The sequence below is a fragment of the Miscanthus floridulus genome, chromosome 9, assembly GCF_019320115.1.
Source record: "Miscanthus floridulus cultivar M001 chromosome 9, ASM1932011v1, whole genome shotgun sequence".
Classification (NCBI taxonomy): Eukaryota; Viridiplantae; Streptophyta; class Magnoliopsida; order Poales; family Poaceae; genus Miscanthus; species Miscanthus floridulus.
Genome location: NC_089588.1, coordinates 46,205,749 through 46,212,069, shown reverse-complemented (window position 1 = coordinate 46,212,069; position 6,321 = coordinate 46,205,749). Strand labels below are relative to the sequence as shown.

The following is a 6,321-nucleotide window of genomic DNA, read 5'->3' as shown; positions in this document are numbered from 1 at the left end:
CATCATGAGATCCGGAGTGGCCAGACTGGGAGCGGGCTTCTCCAGCTGCACCTCGCGCTCTCTTCCTTCCTCCGATGTTGCAAGCGCATGTTGCAAGCATATGTTTCAGGTGTTTCATATGCATGTTTCAAGTGTTTCATGTGGATGTTGCAAAAGTAGATCGGGATGTTGCACATGTTGCAAGCGTCTGTTCCAAATGTTTCAGCTGTTTCAGACGGATGTTGCACGTGTTTTATCTTGGTGTTGCATATGTTTCACACTTATGTTGCAAGTGTTTCATCCGGATGTTGTATATGTTTTCACACATATGTTGCAAGAGTTTCATCTAGATGTTGCATAGGTTTTAAAGTGGCTACACACGTGTTTCCCTCGTGTTTTAGATGTATGTTGCAAGTGCTTCAACTGTTTCAGACATATGTTGCAAATAAATGTCCTCTAGATGTTGCAAAAGTAGATCTGGTGTTGCACATTTTGTAGTGGACCTCATCTACAGTAGCCGCCTACTACAGCTGCTGGCCCTGCCTGCATGTGCGTGGGTGTGGAGGGGGCGCAAGCGGCAGGCACGGGAAACCGTGCGGGTGCAGATCGAGATCGAAGCAAGCATGGGACACGGAGCGGCGCAGGACCCCAAGCAGGCGTGCGGTGTAGATGTCCGGACGCTAGCCCCCGTCTGGATGTTCGGGCGCTATCCGTTCCCTAACTTTATGTATTTTGCATACATCATGAAGAGAAAGAAAAAGAAGGCTTAGCTAGATTCTCTAATAAGGTAATGCAAAGTTCATAGAGAAAAATATTAGGGACTTTCTTTCTTTGTTTTAAGCATCTCCATCGGATTTCCTTTCTCCTTTCTCTTAAATCTTGTATAGGGGATTGAGAAAACACAATTTATAGCAGATTGAGAAAATACACAACTCCTTTACCTCTTATAGGAGATTGAGAAAACACAATTTATCATTTTAGAGACATCATGCTTTAGCAGATTGAGAAAATACACACTTCCTTTACCTCTCTAGCATATGGGACCAAATGCCAGCTAGTCAATTGTTTCCTATGTTTCTCCTTGATCTCCTCTCTACCTCACTCTCTAGACTCTAATCATTTCATCCATCTATTATTCTCTCATTCGGGGCAGGGCCCTTACTCTCTCTTCTCTTTCTTCTTTCTCTCATGGCTGGCACGGCAGCAACGACGCAGCTTGCTCGTGAGTTGGTGGCCAACGTGGCAAGCTCTCCTGCTTGGCTCATCGACGTAGCGGCCGGCAAGGCAGTGGTCGCATAGCTTGCTGGCCGGGCTTGTAGTTGTCGCCCCTGCGGAAACGGAAAGGGGACCGGGAGGTGTCTGCTTTCTTTGAGAGAATGGGGAGTGTTTTTAGGATTTGAGAAAAAAATTAAGGAAAGAGAATGAGAAAAGGGATCAACAAGTTTTTTTTACTTCATTCCCTTATATAACAAGTTTTTGGCAAATGTGATTGTTTTATCAATATGGTGGAGATGCTCTTAGCCAAACATCAATAACCGATTTCGTGGAGCGGCTCACAATAGATACTCCCCCCGTCCCAAAAATAAATGATGTTTTAGGTTTGTTCTATGTTAAACAACTTCAAGTTTGACCAAATTTATAAGAAAGAACATTAATATTTATAACACTAAATAGGTAGAATATAAAAATATATTTTCATGATAAAACTAATAATATAAATTTGGTATCATGAACATTAGTACTTTTTCGTATAAATTTGGTCAAACTTAAAATGGTTTGACATAGGATAAACCTGAAGACATCACATATTTTGGGACGGAGGGAGTACCAGCTATTTTTTGGATTAAAAATCAAAGGATTAAGTCAACTTTTGGCCCCTCAACTATCATGTTCGTCTAATTTTGACCCCCAACTATAAAACCGTCTGGTCCAGGCACTGGAACTTTCAAAACCGTACAGTTTTCGCGCCTCGGCGCGATTGAGGCGGTTTGTGCTGACGTGTGCCTGGTTTTGACCCGTCACGCTGGCATTGACCGCCACGTAAGACGGTCGCGCGGGTCAAAACAGGAGATGGCCCGCTCAGCTTTCTCTCTCCCTCTCAGTTCTCTCCCCCCAAACCCTAGACGCTGCCGCTGCCTCCATCGCCATAGCCGCGACCTCCATCGCCGTAGCCGCTACCGCATCCTCTCCTCTGGTGCCTCCGCGTCCATAGTCTCCCCTCCACCTGGGAGTCCTCCACCGCCGCCTTCGCAGTGCGGAAATGGCGACCTCAAGCGGATCCAACCGAAGTTTGGGGACCCAAGAATCACGATGGCGTCGCCATGGCGATTCCCATGGTGATTCATCCTCACCCATCCCCTATCGTGAAGGACCACTGGAGTATACCCTAGCAGTGCTATGCAAATGGCGGTGCAAAAGCTGCTAGGTTCATATCTTGGAGTGATTTGAACCCAGGATTGCGGTATCTGAAGTGTGCACGGGCTCGTGTAAGTTGTTCTCTTCGTGATTCATAGTCTGTAGATGCATCAGTGATTGAGTGTGTTTCTGATTTATTGGTTATTGGTTTATTTCATAGGATGGTGGTTGCGACTTTTATAGTTAGGTGGATCTGCCAAATAGTAGTTTCATGAAGCAACTTCTGCTTGATTTGCGAGATGTAGTGAAGTACTGGAAGCGTGCAACTAGAGTAGCTGAACAGAGTTTGGAAGATGCAAGAATGGAGACTGCAAGACTCTTGGAAGGTGCAACAAGGGAGAATCAAAGACAGTAGCTTCAGCTACAAGGCGCAACAAGGGAGAATCAAAGACTCCAGCTTGAGCTGGAAGGCGCTGTTAGGTACAATGAAGACAGAGAGGCCATGTTTGTTGCAGCCAGGAGAGATGTGGCCATTATGCAAGCTGAATTGCAGTTGGGAGCTGAATCTAGAGTTGAGTTAGATGTGAGGATAGGGACATTGGAGAAGGAGAGGAAGTTCTTGTTTGGTGCTCTATTTGTGTGTGTAGGATTAGTGGCTCTGGATGCCTTGGATCATGTAAGTCAATGTGGTGTTAGCCTTATAGTTAGTAGGATCCATGTTGGTACTGGAAACCTGTTGATGCTATTATGGGTTGTGTATTAGCTTAATGCATGAGCATAATGCTGAGGACCATGTATGAGTATCAGGTTAATGCTCATATCCTAATGTTTTAGTTAAATGTTTCAGTTGCATGAATCCTTTTATATGTGTAACCAGTGAGCTTTGCTAAATTTTTTATGGCGTTTGCACAAAGAGATGACTAAAGTTCAATACAATAGATGTCATTCAGTTGGTGATTAACACATAACAAACACAAACACAGATCATAATAGGATGTCATTCAGTTCAGGTTCAGTACCACAGTTCAACTTGCACACTGACTCTTTGACTGTGATGCACCACCACTTCCTCTAGGTTAGTGATATACAGAACATCAAGTTCATTACAATAGTTCAAGTTGCACACACACAGACTCATGAAATTTGACACATACATGAAGTTCCAGATAGCATAGATAACACACAGACACAGACATGGGCTCAAGGATTTGGGCCTGTCAGCGGTAAGGTAGAAGGAGTGGCTCCCTTGTGATCAGCTGCACTTGGTCTTCCTTCCTCTGGATAAATCTGCTTGGGTGGTCCTGTAGCTGACACAACAACCTTGGAGGTAGATGCACCTAAAACTTGGAGGCTTGCTTTACAGTGCTTTCCAGACATCCCTGGTATAGTGGCCTCTAGGGTAACCTTAGCCTGAGCCCCTTCCTTCAATGTTGTCTTCACTCTTGCTAATGATTTCATAGTTTTTTGCCCATCCTGCAAGACAAAGGAAGTATATAACTAAGACAAAGAGAGTATACTACTATTAATGACCACATGGAATAAGCAGTTAAACTTACATTGCAGTCAACAGATAACTGAGAGCAATGTCTTTTGCTACTAGCAATAGTAGATGAAGGGCATGGATTCCTTTTTGAAGTTGTTCCTCTACCAGACTGTGAAGCACCAACACTTCCTCTAACAGACTGTGATGCACCAGCACTTCCTCTAACAGACTGTGATGCACCACCACTTCCTTTATCAGTCTGTGAAGCACCAGCACTTGCATTACCAGAACATGTCCTCCTGCTATAAGTTGTCCTATTGTGTCCAATCCCTTTACATACTCTGCACCTTATAACTGTTCCTTTCTTGGACAGCTTACCCTAAGGTGGCTTCTTCTTCTCCCCATCTTGCCTTTTCCTCTCCTTCTTTGGTCTTCTAGGCATCCTTACATACCTGGGGGCAATGGCTTTTCTCTGTTTGATACTGGCCAGAAGGCCTTGCCTTCTACTGGTTGCAGGCAGTGTGCATGTCTTGTTGTACTCCTTAACGGAATAACACTTGGCTATGAATTCTTCTAAAGGCCTGGATGCATAGTAGATGCAAGAAATAGCATGAGGGTAGGGCAAACCTGACAACTGTCAGAACCTACAGGAGCAAGTTCTCTCATCCAAATTCATAGTGAATCTGTGATCCTAGTAGGTTACTTCATAGCAATTGTTGCCATTGCTAATAGCATGGCAGAACCCACTAGTTGTGACATATGTTATCAGCTTCTTGTAGGTGTTTGGACAGATGAGACTTGTCCACCTTTCTACCTTGTTCTTGTTCTCATGGATTCTTACCATAGCTTGGTGCCTTATACCTTTAAGCATAATTATGATTCGAAGGAACCTTGCTTTCAGAATCCAGTGGTTGAAGCACTCACACGTGTTATTGTCCATAGAATCACAGAATGACCCAATTTTGAATCATGCTCTACTCTAATGCTCAGGATCAGTTCTCAAAATAGTATCAGCCGCATGTGGTGTCTCTTCCCTTAGCTTGTTCATATTGTAGTTGAATAGATTCATTGATGAAGACTTTGCACATCTCCAAAAAAGCTTATGATACTTCTTGTTAGTGAACTTCTTCCTCCAGTTAGCATAGATATGCTTGGCACACATCCTTAGGTGCCCACTTGTTTACATCATTGATCCGCCCCTTCTGTTGATCAGAAATGAATACCCAGCCATCACCATCACCAAACTGCAGGTCAGTGCTCAGCAAAGATAAGAAAAAGTCACATGACTCCTTGCTCTCCCTCTCTACAACTGCTCATGCTATTGGGTACATTTGATTGTTGGCATCTCTACCTAGTGCACAAAGCAGTTCTCCACTGGTTAATTCCTTAAAAAAACCATCCAGTCCAATAACCTTCCTGCAACCAGCAAGGAACCCCTTCTTGCATGCATCAAAGCAGACATAAAACCTCATGAACATGGGTTCAAGTTCTTCAGTGTCTAGCTTCACTACTATTGTACTCCCAGGATTGCTTCTCAGTAGTTCAAGCTGGTAGTCAAACACCAAAGCATACTCCCCCTTGGTTGCATCATACATCCTTTGCATCACAATTGATTTGGTTCTCTTAATCTTTGAAATACTGACATCTATAAACATTTTCTCCTGAATTGTTTCTCTCATACTCTCAATTGACCACTGTGGGTTAGCCAATATCAACTTCTCATATTTATCTGCTATTCTCCTTGATGTCACTAAAGAGTTGTCTCTCCTTGGTGGGCATGTGTGCACATCTTTACATGTGGCTATAAGCCTACTACTTGCCCTTGATGTCTTTGACAGATGCAAAACCCAAGGGCACTTTGGCCATGAACAAACTGCTCTACACTTTGTGCTCTCATTCTTCACAAACTTAATCACCTTCCTTTCTGCCAGCCCATACTTGATGACAGCCTCCCTAAATGCTGACTTATCAAAAAAAGGCATCCCAACAGTAAATACTGGCACTGGAGCATTGGCATCAAACTTGGGGAATTTCTTCTCCTTCCTAACCAACTCTCCATAAGATGTTTCATCATATGAATCATCCTCTTCATCAGTATCCATAACATGGAAATCACAGCCATCATCTTCATTAGCACATTCCATATTGACTTCATGCCTTTCCTCATCAACCACCAACATGCCTCCAGCTTTCAATTTCTTCTTTAACTCCTTTAGCTCAGCTCTAATCTTGATTACCTCCTCATCCTCTCCACTGCTCTCATCATCACCAGGCAAGTAATCCTTGTCACTGGGATCATCCATATCAGAACTGTGTTCCTTCAGTACATGAGCCTCTTCATGAACAGACACTTCTTCTTGCATAACCAACTTCTGTATAGGAGCCTCTTTCTCTCTAGCCCAATGCAAATACTTAGTAGCACCTATTAAGTCCTTCTTCACTTGTTCTGGTGATGACATGTTCATTATAGCCAAATTCTCAACCACCACATTGTCTTCATGAGG

At 43.5% G+C, this 6,321-nt stretch overlaps 1 pseudogene; it reads left to right on the top strand.

Annotated features, from left to right (window-relative positions):
- The first annotated feature begins 2,239 nt into the window (after positions 1–2,239).
- LOC136479805 (uncharacterized) lies at positions 2,240–3,109 on the top strand (annotated as a pseudogene).
- Positions 3,110–6,321: the final 3,212 nt, after the last annotated feature.